Below are 17,041 nucleotides of genomic sequence, written 5' to 3'. Positions count from 1 at the left end.
AAGACCTTTTCTAAATACTTGTGGAGCTATTATAGATTGCAAGAAAGAGAAAATTTTGACTAAATTTGCTGGTGAATCTTATGAGTTTAACTTCTCTAAATTTACCAAAACTCCTTATAAAATTGATTCGCCTAATAGTGATTTTAAAGTTGAACGAGTGTGCATCTATTGCTCTTGCTCCTAGTAATCCTTTGCAGCAACATTTGGAGAATAGTGAGAGTGAAGTTTTTAGGGAAGAAAGAGATGAGCTTGATGAAATTTTCCTTCGTCAACCTATTCTTAAGCATGATTTACCGGTGGAAGATCCGGGTACAACACCACCACCAAAGGAAGATCCTGTCTTTGATTTAAAACCATTGCACGATAATCTTAAATATGCTCATATTGATGATAAGAAAATATATCCTGTTATTATTAGTTCTAAGCTTTCGAGTTTGAAGAAGAAAGGTTATTGGAAATACTTGAAGAAACACCGAGGTGCTATTGGCTACACTCTTGATGACTTGAAGGGGATTTCTCCCTCTATTTGCCAACACGCCATTAATATGGAAGATGATGCAAAGCCTGTTGTTGAACCTCAGCGTCGTCTAATTCCTAAGATGAAGGATGTGGTAAGAAATGAGGTATTAAGACTCCTTGAAGCTGGTATTATATATCCTATTGCTGATAGTATATGGGTTAGTCCTGTGCATTGTGTTCCTAAGAAAGGAGGAATGACTGTTGTGCCTAATGATAATGATGAGCTCATACCTTAAGGAGTAGTTGTAGGGTATAGAATGTGCATTGATTATCGAAAAGTTAATAAGGTTACTAAGAAAGATCATTACCCTTTGCCTTTTATTGATCAAATGTTAGAAAGGTTATCTAAAAATACTCATTTTTGCTTTCTTGATGGTTATTCAGGTTTTCACAAATTGCTTGTTAAAACTAAAGATCAAGAGAAAACCACTTTCACTTGTCCCTATGGAACTTATGCTTATAGGCGTATGCCTTTTTGTTTATGTAATGCTCCTGCTACTTTTCAAAGATGCATGTCTGCTATTTTTCATGGCTTTTGTGAGAGTATTGTAGAGGTATTCATGGACGATTTTTCCGTCTATGGAAATTCTTTTGATAATTGCTTGCGGAACCTTGATAAAGTTTTGCGAGAGATGCGAAGAAACTAACCTTGTTCTTAATTGGGAGAAATGCCACTTTATGGTTAATGAAGGAATTGTATTGGGACATAAAATTTCCGAGAGAGGTATTGAAGTTGATAGAGCTAAAGTTGAAGCCATTGAGAAGATGCCCTATCCTAGGGATGTTAAAGGTATTCGCAGTGTTCTTGGTCATGCTGGGTTTTATAGGAGGTTTATTAAAGACTTCTCCAAGATTTCAAAGCCTCTTACTAATCTTCTTCAAAAAGATGTACCTTTTGTTTTTGATGATGATTGTAAGGAAGCTTTCAAAACTCTAAAGAAAGCCTTAACAACTGCCCCTATAGTTGAACCTCCTGACTGGAACTTACCATTTGTAATTATGTGTGATGCTAGTGATTTTGTTGTAGGCACTGTTCTTGGACAGCGAGTAGATAAAAAACTGAATGTTATTCATTATGCTAGTAAAACTCTTGATGCTGCTCAAAGAAATTATGCTACTACTGAAAAGGAATTGTTAGTTGTAGTCTTTGCTTGTGATAAGTTTAGATCTTATATCGTTGATTCAAAAGTTACTATTCATACTGATCATGCTGCAATTAGATACCTTATGACAAAGAAAGATGCTAAGCCACGGCTTATTAGATGGGTACTTCTTTTGCAAGAATTTGATCTGCATATTGTAGATAGGAAAGGTGCTGATAATCCTGTTGCTGATAATTTGTCTAGATTGGAAAATATTGCTTATGATCCTGTTCCTGTTAATGATAGTTTTCCAAATGAACAATTGGGTGTAATAAAGGTGAGTTCACGAGACAGTCCTTGGTATGCTGATTATGCTAACTTTATTGTTTCCAAGTACTTGCCTCCAACCTTTTCAGCTCAGCAAAGGAGGAAATTCTTTTATGATTTGAGGCATTATTTTTGGGATGACCCACACTTATATAAAGAAGGAGTGGATGGTATTCTGCGAAGATGTGTTCCCGAATATGAGCAACAAGAGATATTGAGTAAATGTCATGGGAGTGCTTATGGAGGACATCACGCCGGAGATAGAACCGCGCAAAGGTTCTACAATCAGGTTTTTATTGGCCAACTCTCTTCAAAGATGCAAGGAAGTTTATTTTATCTTGTGATGAATGTCAAAGGGTTGGTAATATCTCCAGACGCAATGAAATGCCTATGAATTATACTCTTGTTATTGAACCATTTGATTGTTGGGGATTTGACTTCATGGGACCTTTTCCCTCTTCAGAAGGTAACACTCATATACTTGTTGCTGTTGATTATGTTACTAAATGGGTGGAAGCCATACCTACAAAAAGTGCTGATGGTGAGACCTCTTTAAGAATGCTTTTAGACATTATTTTTCCTAGATTTGGAGTTCCTAGATATATTATGACAGATGGAGGTTCTCATTTTATTCATGGTGGTTTTAGAAAAACTCTTGCTAAATATGGTATTAATCATAGAATTGCTTCCACTTATCATCCTCAAACTAGTGGGCAAGTAGAACTATCAAATAGAGAAATTAAATCTATCTTGCAAAAGACTGTTAATAAAACTAGAAAGAATTGGGCTAGTAAATTGAAGGAAGCACTATGGGCTTATAGAACTGCTTATAAAAACCCCATGGGAATGTCACCTTATAAAATGGTTTATGGAAAAGCTTGTCATTTACCTTTAGAACTAGAGCACAAAGCTTATATGGGCTGTTAGAGAACTAAACAAAGATCCTAAACTAGCCGGTGATAAGAGGTTGTTGCAATTAAGTTCTCTAGATGAATGGAGAAGTGAAGCTTATGAAAATGCTAAACTCTTTAAAGAGAAAGTTAAGAAATGGCATGATAGAAGGATTATCAAAAGAGAGTTTAATATTGGGGATAAAGTCCTATTGTATCGGTCTCGTCTCGGATTCTTTGCGGGGAAATTACTCTCGAAATGGGAAGGACCATATGTTGTTGAGGAGGTGTATCGTTCAGGAGCAATTAAAATTAGTTCCCTCCAAGGCAATGCCACACAAGTGGTGAATGGACAAAGACTCAAGCATTATATCTCGGGTGATTCTTATAATGTAGATGTTGATGTTATTCGAGTGGAAACACCGGAGGCTTTCATCAAAGGTCAAATTGACGAGTCCGCGTGAACTCGGCTTTGAATAGGTAACGATACGAGGTAATAAAAAGTTCGCGATTTGCTTTCCGAACAATGTTTTTGCTGTTTTTGGAAAATATGAAAAATTACGAGATCGAAACGGAGTGGAGGAGACGCACGAGGGCGTGCCCCCATAGGCCGGCGCGGCCGGAGCCTTGGCCCGCGCCACCCTATGAGCTGGCCGCCTCGTCGCCCCTTTCCGACTTCGGTTCGACCTGGTACTTTCCGTTTGTCATAAAAATTCATGCAATATAATCCCCGGACCCTCGGAGGTCCGTATATCGTTTTCTCGACGTGTTTTGTTTCGAGCTGTTTCACGTCAGGATCTATTTTCAATCTAGGAGCACCATGGCCTCCGACAACAAGGGCAAAGGGCCTTCGAAGGAAGAAGTGAAAAGGGTGTCGTCAAAACAGGAGCAACAAGCTGTTGGGAGTAAGCAAATCTTGGTGGGATCCGTTGACACTCGACGTTCTTTCTCTCATAACTTGCAGGGACCCTTACCACCTGCTCTTGGCCTCGACTCTTTCCCTGTCTTTGGAAGAAGCTCTACGGACTACCGATGAGTTTTGTGGTCAATATCGGGCTCTAAGAAGAGAAGTGGAGATACTCCAGGAGGAGAATTACCGACTCCGTAGAATGCTGGAATATTACTCGATACCCATCACAAGGTCGCCACCGCCAACTTCAGATAACAATGAATCTCTTCGAGTCTTAGTGCAGAATTGCCAAGCTGAGAAACTGAAGCTGAAGGAGATCTGTAAGAAGCGCGGGAGGAATTCATCACCACCATCGCCAAAGGAGTAATTCATCATCGGTATTGGCATCCCCTTGGTTTGTTCCAAGCTTGGGGGAGTGCCGCGGTATCACATCATCACTACCCTTTACTTTTTACTATCAAGTAGTGTCATATCATGAGTAGGGAAGTTATCATATAAGATGGGTTGCAGTGTGGAAGTATCTCTCTTTAGTTGGTTGTCTATGTATCCCTTGGTGTGAGTTATCGTTATGAAATATTAATGAGAAGTCTTATCATTTACATATTGCACACCTTATTTTAGTTTGCAATTTCTATTATATGATTGATCTTGATTTTAGTATTGGTACCACTTTGGGAGCATTGAGTAAATCTATTTGGTTTTGGCAAACTTAGCATTGGTCAATAGCAACAACACCTTGAGATTTAATTAGAAAAGAGAAATATATATAGTTGTTTCATTGTCTTCCTTTCTTGTTAGCTCATAGCTTATTATTCTGAAGTTAAAATTGTTTGTGCTTACAAGAAAGATGCATGATTGTTTCTATCACATGTATATTCGTTTGTTTCCCTCAAATTTTGTGCTTGCTAATTAACCTTGCTAGCCAAAGACCTGTACTGAGAGGGAATGCTTCTCGTGCATCCAAACCTCAACCCAAACCTATGCCATTTGTGTCCACCATATCTACCTACTACATGGTATTTCTCCGCCATTCCAAAGTAAATTGCTTGAGTGCTACCTTTAAAATTTCTATCCTTTACCTCTGCAATATATAGCTCATGGGACAAATAGCTTTAAAAAACTATCGTGGTGAAGAATATGTACTTATGTGTCTTATTTCTTAGTAAGTTGCTTGTTGAGCGGTAACCATGTTTTACGGGGACGCCATCAACTCTTTTACCTTTGTTGAATATCATGTGAGTTGCTATGCATGTTCGTCTTGTACTGAAGTAAGGGCGGTTTTCACAATCAAATGGTTTGAGTATGCATACTGTTAGAGAAGAACATTGGGCCGCTAACTAAAGCCATGATTCATGGTGGAAGTTTCAGTATGGACAGCTAATCCTCAATCTCTTATGAGAATAATAATTGTTGTTGAATGCTTATGCATTAAAGAGGAGTCCATTATCTGTTGTCTATGTTGTCCTGGTATGGATGTCTAAGTTGAGAATAATCAAAAGCGAGAAATCCAATGCGAGCTTTCTCCTTAGACCTTTGTACAGGCGGCATAGAGGTACCCCTTTGTGACACTTGGTTGAAACATATGCTATGCAATGATAATCTGTGTTAATCCAAGCTAATTAGGACAAGGTGCGAGCACTATTAGTATACTATGCATGAGGCTTGCAACTTATAAGATGTCTTATACATAACACATATGCTTTATTACTACCGTTGACAAAATTGTTTCTTGTTTTCAAAATGAAAAGCTCTAGCACAAAAATAGTAATCCATGCTTCCCTCTGCGAAGGGTCTGTCTCTTACTTTATGTTGAGTCAGTAAACCTATTCCCCTCCATCTTAAGCAAGCATTTGAGTTGTTGTGATCAAACCATTATATTGTGATTTACTTCATCATGTCTTTTACTCTTCCTTGTTTAGCACAAGTTTTATCTGAATGAATATAGCTTTGAAAGTTATCAATGATTACTATGATTGAGTATGCAAGTTTACCATAAGCTTTAATATGAAAGCGCTGCTCCATAGATAAGTATAATCTGTTAACTGTTCTCTAACCAAGAACGAAGTTTGCCATCACCAACTATGATTTCTTATGCACCTTTATTTGTGATTACCTTATACTTGTTTCAAGTTGAGTTATATGAGGAAGTTGTTCACTAGAATGTCTTGTGTGAATGAATATGATGTTTCTTGTCCGTGTTTGATTTATCGACTCTTCACTCCATAAACATGTGGTCTTGTTTACTGAGTTCAATTTCGCTTGGGGACAAGCGAAGTCTAAGCTTGGGGGGAGTTGATACGTCCAATTTGCATCACTATTTTATATCATAATTTGCTGTTAATTCATTGATATATTTCATATTTGGAGATAGTACTTATGTTATTTCATCTATTTTGCATGTTTCATGATTATTGGAGGATCGCGCACCGGAGCCAGGATTCTGCTGGAAAAAGCACCGTCAGAATGCAATATTTTAGAAGATCAACAGTTGACGGAAATTATACGAAAAATCCTATTTTTCCAGATGACGAAGGGAGCCAGAAGGGGGAGCCGAGGGGAACCGAGGTGGGCCCACCTCATAGGCCGGCGCGGCCCAAGGCCTGGCCGCGCCGCCCTGTGAGGAGGGGGCCCACAGCCCCCTCTCGCCTCCTTTTCTTCGCGTACGTCTTCGTCCCGAAAACCTAAGCTCCAGGGGTACATCGCGAAGAGCCACAGCCGCCTCTGCGGGGCGGAGAACACCAGAGAGAAAAGAACTCTCCGGCAGGCTGAGATCCACCGGGGAAATTCCCTCCCGGAGGGGGAAATCGACACCATCGTCACCGTCATCGAGCTGGACATCATCTCCATCACCATCATCATCACCTTCATCATCATCACCGCCGCCTCCACCGCTGCACACCGTCACCGCTGTAACAATTTGGGTTTGATCTTGATTGTTTGATAGGGGAAACTCTCCCGGTGTTGATTTCTACTTGTTATTGATGCTATTGAGTGAAACCATTGAACCAAGGTTTATGTTCAGATTGTTATTCATCATCATATCACCTCTGATCATGTTCCATATGATGTCTCGTGAGTAGTTTGTTTAGTTCTTGAGGACATGGGTGAAGTCTAAATGTTAGTAGTGAAGTATGGTTGAGTAATATTCAATGTTATGATATTTAAGTTGTGGTGTTATTCTTCTAGTGGTGTCGTGTGAACGTCGACTACACGACACTTCACCTTTATGGGCCTAGGGGAATGCATCTTGTACTCGTTTGCCAATTGCGGGGTTGCCGGAGTGACGAAACCTAAGCCCCCGTTGGTATATCGATGCGGGAGGGATAGCGGGATCTCGAGTTTAAGGCTCGTGGTTAGATTTATCTTAATTACTTTCTTGTAGTTGCGGATGCTTGCAAGGGGTATAATCACAAGTATGTATTAGTCCTAGGAAGGGCGGTATATTAGCATAGGTTCACCCACACAACACTTATCAAAACAATGAAGATTAATCAGCTGTATGTAGCAAAAGCACTAGACTAAAATCCCGTGTGTCCTCAAGAACGTTTGGTCATTATAAGTAAACAAACCGGCTTGTCCTTTGTGCTAAAAAGGATTGGGCCACTCGCTGCAATTATTTCTCTCGCACTTTATTTACTTGTACTTTATTCATCTGTTACATCAAAACCCCCTGAATACTTGTCGCGTGAGCATTTACAGTGAATCCTTCATCGAAACTGCTTGTCAACACCTTCTGCTCCTCGTTGGGATCGACATTCTTACTTATCGAAGATACTACGATACACCCCCTATACTTGTGGGTCATCATAGACTAGGGTTTTAGTCGGAAGTAGAGGGCAAGTAGATCTCGAAGGTTTCAGCCGAAAAGTACTCGACGATTATGGAAACTAGGGTTGTGTGAACAATGAATCGATCCTCTCTTTGTCCCTCGACTCCCTCTTATATAGGAGGCGGAGCCGAGGGATTCGTAATACACAAGTTACAGAGTCCGGGAGGGTTTCTAACCCATCCCATAAAGTTACAAGTCTATATTTCCTAATACAACTCTAGTTTTTCCTTAGTACTAACTTGGGCTTCCGAATCTCCATATTCATCGAGTCATGGGCCTTCAATAAACTCCGGGTACCATCTTCGGCAGGCCCATTGGGGATGCCTATGTCAATCCCTACCCTGCACCACCCCTCCTGTCCCCTCCCCTATCCCCCTATGCAGCCTCTCCCGTCATTTCTCGCCCGTGGTCACCCACATGAGGACAACCACCTCCTCCCTTCCCTCTGCTGCTTGTGCATGCTAAGCCAACATGTTGTCGAAACTTGCTGCACCTCTCTACCACCCTAGACACCCCTGGCTCCCCTCTCGCACCGGTGACCCCCAATGGTCACCGTGCATGCCGGCGTTGACACGGCCACGGTGGAGACCTCACCTCCTCGTGTCTGTGCTCCTGGACGACCTTGAGGTGTTCTGGAGAGGGTCACGCGCCTCAGCGACAAGAGCCACGCCGTTCTCTCCCATCACCCTGCACGCCAACGTCGACGCCCTGTCCCGTCCTTCTGTCGACCACCTGGCTGGCGGCCAACCACCATGCCGTCTTCCCTCTCTCTCGTTGTTGATTGATGTGCATGTGCGTCCAAGGCGTGGCACCATCCCTCAGCCACGTAGCTCGCCGCCCCTCTCCACCAATGCCCTGCTGCCACCCTTGCTGCACCTCGCACGAACGCGGTGCACAGTGCACCCGCTCGCCTCTCTTTAAAAAGGGCACGGTCCCTTCTCCCTTCCATTTCCCTTAGCCACAGACTCCCCTGCACACCACCAGACCATCTCCTGAGAGGGGAGGAGCCCCTCTCGTCCCTGCTGCTCGAGCACGAGCTCGGCACCCGTAGCAGTCCGGTGGAGGTTGACGTCGACCGGCGCCACCATTCCCTCCATTTCCTTGCTCACTGCATGCGCACGACCTCCCTCTCTCTAACACACCTGTGTTTGTCTCCCAGGAATCCCTGTAGAGGATTCTGTCGTGAACAGCACACTTGGCCGTCGCCGTCGATCGCCGGATGATCGTCGTTGTTTTGGCCGCCACCACCCTCGTTCGGTAGCCCGAGCTCCACCGCCTCGAACGTGCCCCACCTCACCGTGGTGAGCCCCGAGGTGAGCCTCCTAGCCCTCGCCGAATTCTAGGGTTCCCAGACGCTCCCCTGAGTTTGAAGGAGCTGCAGCCGCGTCGGATCTAGATCTGACACGTGTGTGCACCCGTGGCCCTGGCCCGCCAGCCAGCGTGGGAGCCACGTCGCCACGGGTTCAAACCGCTGGCTCCCGCGCTGTGGAGCCGCTGCTGGGCCGAATCTGGTTGACCCCAGCAGCCCCCGGCCCGATTTCTTTTTCCTCCTTTCCCCTTTTAAATCTGCCAGTAAATCTCTGCTTAGTTTTCTAAATACCATAAATTCGTCGATGACTCAAATCGCTGTGAGCTCGTGAACAAATTCTTAACCACTAATAATGGCATGGATGTGTTGTCTGCTTACAGATATGTGTAGAAAAATCATGTTCCAGAATGATGCAGTTTAGGTAGTTTAATTGGTGTCAGATTTGTGTTGAGCATTTTTGCATGAGGTTAAATTTGTTGTAAAGTATAAGTAGATACATGTATTTTGGCACTAGTCTAACATGCAGAAGCTTCCTGGATTTGATTTGATTTGATTTACAAATCAAATTTTGTCCAGAGAGTCATTCAATGAATTTTAATTTGAAAACTGCTAATGTTTTTGGTGCAAATCCAAGTGCTACTGGTAGATATAGTTATAGGGTACTTTTGTGCCAAAGGGAATATTTCTCAGAGTGATAGTTTAATTCTGGGGATTTTACTACTGAAACAGAACAACTTTTCAGTATCTGATTTTTGTAAATTTATTTACGAATCAGAAAAATGCCAAACCAGTGGGGTTAGATCACATTTAGTATTATATATCCATGGGTATATATGTTTGGCTTTGGTTGGTGATGCTCTCATACTGGTGTGCCTAGCTATTTGTTTGCTCTGGTTCCTGTCTTGTTTAAATTGTCTAGGTTATTCAAAAATTGATTTGCATGTGATTCTTGTGCAAGTGTGTTCTACATGTTGTTAGCTTTCAGCAGGTATGTTGCATGCATTTTTGTGACTCACAGAAAGATTTAGGCCATTTAAATGGCTCCTAAGTCATTTCTAGAGTTGTAAAAATCACATCTTTTGTTTTAAAAACCCTAAATTAGTGAAACCACTTTCTGTAGCTTGTATTTGGGAACCTTTACATACTATGATTTCATCAAATTTTTGTGTGTATTATTCTGAAATGGTTTGTTGATTTGGTGTGGCGTGTTTATTTTATTTTTGCGACGATAGATTCGAACGCCGCCGGAAACGAAGGAGGAGGTGACTTCGGGGGATTTGAAGAGGAAGACCAGGGAAACCTTGCTAATCAAGGCAAGCCACCTCTTGATGCATCTCTGGTCCTATATATCTTGCTCTTCCATTATTATTATAGGTTTTATAAAGTGCATATCTTTTATTTATTATGTCGGTGGTTAGTGCCACCCGGAGTTTTATTAATCCACCCTTAGGGTGCAGCCCTCGTTGGTACCTACTGATCCCACCTCTATTAGTGATATGGTGCTTATCACCTTGTCATCCATGTCGCCATTTTTCAAAGAAGATTTGGACTATAGGTGGGATCCCTGGAAAAAAATGGTTATGAAATTGTTTTCTTGAAAAGAAGTTTTTGAAAACCTTGGAATGGGGTAGCCCTGCCCAAGTGTGGTTTCGATTAATTGTTTTTGAGAAGAAAGGACTTGCTGGGAGCAAGGGAAGTGAAGAAAATTGTTTTCGAAAAACCTTTTGTTGACTGAGTACATCACCGGACCTAGCCAGTACAACCACACTACCCTTTAGTGGGACGGGGCGTAGCGTAGTAGTTTGTCTCGTCTTAGTTTGGGTCCTGCAAATGTAAGGGGTAGTCTGAGCATGGACACCTATCGACCGTGGCCTTCCCGATGAACTAGGAACGCCTTTCCATTGCATATCGATGGCAGGGGTACAACCTATGAGCTTCCATCGAATAATGCCTCGCAGTTGGTCGCGGCATTCCGGAGGTCGAGCTGGTCGGGGAAATTGCTACTCCTAGGTAAACGACCCTCAGTGGTGTTGGGAGGTACAATTCTAGGCGGCATGTCTTAGGCTAAGGCGAGCAGACGAAAAACTACGATCGGGTACTTGTCGTGGCATATGTTGTTATGCAGGGATGATGCCCACACGATAAGTATTCGGATCTTGTGGGGAAAGTGTACAACCTCTGCAGGGTGAAAAATCTATTCGAATAGCCATGTCCATGACAATGGACGTGGGAAAGGAAGTGCTGATTATCAAAGGGAGTTTTGGTTATAAAAGTGTTTTCTCAAAAATTGTTTCGGGAAAGTGATGCCAGTGGGACTGGCAGAAAATGTACCTGGGAGGTACGATGGAAAGCTGGATTGGTTGTGATGGCCATATGAGATGGCCTGACAGGAAATTGGATCACGCTTACCTATTAGTCTAAAGTTAAAATTGTTTCAAAAAGGGTTTTTCAACAAAGATATAGAGATGTCATACTCTCGAGAGGAACCACCTCTCGCTCCTTGTCGCCCTAGTTTAGTGCATGTTCCTTGCTAGTGCCATACTGCATATCATTTACTTCTCTCTAAGGTGGTTTGCGAGTACATTCAAAGGTACTCATTGGCATTGTTGTTCTGTCTATTTACTTGAACAGACTTTGAAGAGGAGTACTACGAAGAAGAAGAGTACGACGCCGAAGACGCGAACTAGGAAGCTCCGCTCTCCCAGTCAACCGCCTGTAGGGTAAAGGCCTGACTTGGGTCCACCGCTGTTTGAAGTCAAGTGGTTTCCGCTGCTGTGTTGAACTACGGCCTTGATGGCCTATGATGTAAGACTTCCGTAATGATGTTAATTCGGTACTGTAATGGATGATGTAATCTGGTATCGGTTCGGTTAGGTATTCACGATGGAATGATCTTGGGATCATGAAATTGTATGCATAACAGGATTTTCGGACTGGTAAGTCCGAGGCCCCACAAGGACCCTTTGTTGTGAGCAAAGTACTGCATAATGGATCTTACTACCTCGTTGATATTCATGAGTTAAAGGATAGACCTGCAAACTGGTCTCGAAAATGAAAGAGGGAGGATCTGGGTGACGTGTACGACGAAGCAGACCGTCCTTGGAATATCGCACAGCTACATCCTTTTCACACTTAGCAATTATAAAATTACACTTTGTACTAGTTATGATACATGATCAATGAAATAAAGCATATGGTTGTGTTGACTGCCAAAACCCACCGGCGGGCAGCGACGGTCAACACTGTAGAGCCGGGAACAACCTAGAGCTGCGGCTGGCTGAGGTCCCTCCGAGCGACGGCCCGCAAAGCACTTCTGGTCACACGTCCGATGCTGAGTGCAAGGGCGTGCCACCTGACCTATACCTGGTCAGGAAGGTGATGGGGATGCCTCGCTTAGTTTCCTCGCATGGCATACACGTAAACATTAAATACGAGCCTCGATCGGCTCTCAGGTTATCCTGTGAATCGGCTCAAGGAGCCGATCCACCCATGATTCGTACGGGGTGCACGAATATATGGTGGTCCTGCTTGATCAAGATAAAGCTAATTAGATCTACGACGATTTAGGGTTTTCACCGCATAATCGGAACATCCTACTCGGGATTGGGCCTCGCGGCCACGCACGGTGATCGTAAGTCGATCCTAGACAAGGCCTAAAAACCAACACGAGGTTGATCCCGGAACATCCTGTCTAGGACTAACGAACGACACCCTACGTGCCGCTGGATCCTCCAGCCCCTTGTAAGGCCTAACTATTGCAGATATTAAACTAATCCTTGATGAACAAGGAGCAACCGTAACGGATCAGATCTACTAAATAACGATCAAGCGGGGTGCCGCCCCCACACCTAAGATAGGTGTGAGGGCGGCTAGATATGCAAGGGTTGCACTACGCTAGCATGTTGCGCGAAGAACTATGCTAACCCTAACAAATCTATGATAACTACCTTGCTCGCCATCAACAAGGCTTCGATACGAGCAACGCATGAACAACGTGGAGCTTGTCGCTGCCTAGATCGCAAGATGCGATCTAGGCAGCATGTCGCTTACCGGATAGAAACCCTCGAGACGAAGGAGTTGGCGATGCGCCGAGATTGGTTTGTTTGGTTGAACGTGTGTTGTTGTTTATTCCATAAACCCTAGATACATATTTATAGTCCAAGGGACTTTCTAATTCAGGCGTGCACCTAATCGTGCACGGGTAAAACTCTAACTAACCAATACGTAAACTAAAGTATTACAGATACACGGGCCAACTAGCCCAAACCTTGCATATAAAGGCCGATTCACATATTTCTTCTGTATATAATCTTCAAATCCATCCTGATCGCGGCCCACCTCTGACTCAGTCAAATTCTGGTGATAACACATGCCCCCCTGGTTTTGGAAATAACATTTCCAAAATCATTACGCCTTCTTTCGTCGGGTCATGTCGTGGCCGAGCGGAACCATCGCAGCATCCTTCATCATGATGATCGTCTTCTCAACTCCTCTGCTGAACTTGATAGCTTTAGCATTACTTCCCTGGAAACCCGTAGCTATGTTCTTTTTTCCTTCCTTGAGCGAGCCGATGTCAGAACCCGAATGGGACTTCAGCCTTTTGTCAGATAGCGATAAACCCTTGACTGACGGGGAGGACGACCCCCAGTTTCTCATTGAAAGGGAACTGGAGAGCGAGAGCGAGGATGACCCCCATCATGGGGGACCGAAGAGGACGACGACTCCTCCTTCTCCTCCATTGGGTACCCACCGGCGGAGCGCTTCCGCGCTTGGGTGGACAATGAAGATGACGATGATGACGAAGAGGAAGAGGCTCCAGTCCAAGACTAGGGCAGCGGTGATGAGGAGCTCTCCGGAAGTAGCGCCGGTGACAGCTACGACGCCGACGACGAGGGCAGCGAGGACTAGTGTGCGAGCAATTGGTTCTTCTTTTGTTCCTTTTTGAACAATCAGCTCTTTATTGTAAAAAACCCTCCTTCGTTAATGAAGAAGTATTTCCAGTCAACTGTTTTGCCGACAGTCAAAGTCACAAAATCTCCAAAAAGAGCCGATGGCATCGCATCGGTCTCTACCATCAAAACACGAGCAAAGTTCACCTAGCCGCCCTTCCAAACGGTAACCTGCGACCTCTCTCTGAAAAGGCAAACTTAGATCCCCAAATCGCCGCCTGAGCAGTCCCAACCCAAAACTACCTACACAGATCTCGACCGCGCCGCCCCCAACTCCTCCAAAGCATCCCATGGCGGAATCATCCAATACCGGCACCACGGCTTCCGGACTGAAGGTAATCCTCAACCTCCTCTCGCCGTTCGACTTGACATGGGATTAATGGCAAACACCTGAATTAATGTTTCGTTCCGCTACTAATTTAGGTTTCAGACATCCTTCTGCCACATCCTTCTCTCGCAAATTCGATGTGCCTCGGTCCTCGTTCTTCTGAGAGTCCCGCCCTGTTAATTTCGTGCGAAGCTAACAGAATCCCCTTCGTGAGCCGTAACCTAGATCTGACTTCTGGGCCGACCGCTACGAGCCTGGCCTAATCCTCCTGAGGGTTGGGTGGCATGGTATAATAGAGTATCAAAAACTCATTATGCCACTTGGGAAACCATAGGGATAGCCGATGCCCTGTCATTATCATTATCTCCTCTTGAGAAGAATGAGAATATCCTGAAAACCATCGGCTACTTCTGGTCCGACGCACTGAACTGCTTCATGTTCGGCCATGGCCCCATGACACCAACTCTGCTAGATGTGGCCATGATCACAGGCCTAAACATCGCATCTCCAAGCCCGTCTGCATTCAAACTGCCGAAGGTCCCTTTCACCCTGTCTTCTAAGAAAGAATGTACCAGCTGGGGTGCCTACCTCAATCGTTATATGAAAACCAAGGGCCCTGTGACAGAAAGGGAACACACAGCCTTCCTGAATTTCTGGTTGGAGCACTTTATTTTCTGTGGCCCATCGCTTGCCCCTACCAAGAATTACCTTTCCCTGGCCTATGAACTTGCTAAAGGTACCCAACTTGGCCTAGGCAAACTGTTTCTTGGAGAAGTCTATCGATCTCTTCAACTGATGTCTGTCAAACTGTTCTCTCAAAAGACAGTTAAAACTGGCGGCCCTTGGTGGTTTATTCAGTTATGGGCGCAGCTATATTTTCAGCACCAGATCCCGGACTTCCCATCTTTGACCACCTGCACCTTTCCAGATGTTAATGGAAAGGATATCCGATGCACCAGCTATGGCCAAGCTTTGTATGGTCTCCCAGGCAGCAGGCTGATCCCCAAGGAAGCAGCAGGGTGGTTCAAGATTTTCTTCCAAGGTTTGGACGACCCCCTGTTTCTTCCTTATACTGAATCGGCGAACTTCGAAAACCCAATCTCCTTTCGACTGGATGATTTTGCCGATGACGCTAGCACCCAGCATCTGTATTCTATCATGATCCGTCCTTGCTTCCTCCCCGTTGGCATGAGTACCTCGAACCGGATCATCAAGCCTGGTTATGAGTGTTACCAACCGGTAGTGGTAGCACGACAGCTTGGCCTCGGGCAGGTGCCTCCACACTTCTTCCTACACCACCTGACAGCAAGTAGAGCTGAACTGCCTGACATTATTACTGGCCAAAGATGTTATACCTTCTTCGATGCTTTGGCCATTCCAATTCCCCGCGACCTCCGTTTCTCCTTCACCACCGATGGCTTCGAGACTTGGTGGTCTATGTGGAAGACCCACGTCTTCAGGAGGGCTCTAGGACCGCTACTGAGAGAGCTTGACGCCGAGTATGACATCCCTGCAGACCAGGTACCATTACTTAAGCATTTCCTGTATCCGCCTTATGGTGATCGTCTGTGACCTGACTCTTTCTCCTGGCAGCAACAAGATGGTCCGGCTCCCACACAAGCCGACGGTTCCCCTTTCGTATTCCTTCCTCCGGCACCAGTGGTTCTCTTCTGCCAGAGCTTGCCACCCCTAAAGAAAGTCATAATGCAGAGTCAGCCGATTTCACCGAAATCGGCTCCCAAGAGTAAAGCATCTTCGGCGCCGATTGCCCCCCGAGCCTCGACTCAGGCGAGGACGGCAGTGAGGAAGGTGGCTGCCAGAAAAACCCTGCAGCGTAAAGCTCCGGCCCAAGAAAGCTTGCGTGTTAGTTGGTTCAGACCCTGTAGACACTTGTCCACTTTCAACAATTTGTTTACAATACACTCGTATTCTTTCCTACAGGCCTCCATTGAAGGAACCTCCAGCGGGGCCGAAGAAACCAGTCAGGGGGACTCGAGCTCGGGCAATTCCGAGAGGTCCACCACCCAGAGCCAGACGGCTTCACCAGCGCCGGCTTCCAAGAAAAGGTCGATCACTGAACCCCCTGCCCCCAAGCCCCGAGCAGATCAGGGTCATGCACGAAGCGCCGCTGCGTCAAAAGGGCTCGTAAGAACCCACGAGCCTCTTCATCAAGCCAGGAGGTTTCAAACGTAATCACCTTCTTGGTCATGCTTCATGCTCGTGTTCTTCTTTCCCGTCGTCATGGACGGATCGGCTAACCACTTCCTCTTGCAGGCCGCAGAAACTTCTAGCAGAGACGTTGAAGAGATACCGATGCCGTCCGCCACCCCGGACCTAGCCACCTCGGCGATCGCGTCTGCCCAAGTGGCTGACCCATCTCAGTCTATAGAAAAGCCGATCGTTACTGCATCGGCTGTTCCTCCTTCCTTGGGAGAGGTATATCCCTCCCCCTTGGCTCCATTAATTCCCCCATTGCCTCCTAAACTCACTTTGTTTGCCCTATCAGGGTTGTGATCTCTCGAGCTTGCTTACGTTCGACCCAGAATCCATCGAACCAACTTCTTCCAAGGCAAGTGGAGATCCGATCCCTAGTACGGTCCGTGGTCCACTCCAGCGTCTCAAAGACTTGCTTTCTGCCTCAACTGAGACTCTGATTGAAAACTCCGAGGAAGCCAAAGGCATCCTCGAGGATATCCAGCCTCATCTCCCTATGACCCTGCAAGTGAAGCTCTGGCCTGCTGTTACCCTGCCGGTCTTTAAGTCAAGGGTGCAATCGGCTCGCCAAAGGATTACTCTTCGCCACTCTCAACTTCCGCTGAGAGCCGATATTGCCGAAAAGTGTCGACGGCTCAATGAGAAGAAGGCTGCTCTGGACGCGAAGACGGACACTTCCGCCAC

The sequence above is a fragment of the Lolium rigidum genome, chromosome 6, assembly GCF_022539505.1.
Source record: "Lolium rigidum isolate FL_2022 chromosome 6, APGP_CSIRO_Lrig_0.1, whole genome shotgun sequence".
Taxonomy (NCBI): Eukaryota; Viridiplantae; Streptophyta; class Magnoliopsida; order Poales; family Poaceae; genus Lolium; species Lolium rigidum.
The sequence above is the reverse complement of the archived record's forward strand: the minus strand, read 5'-3'. Positions refer to the sequence as shown.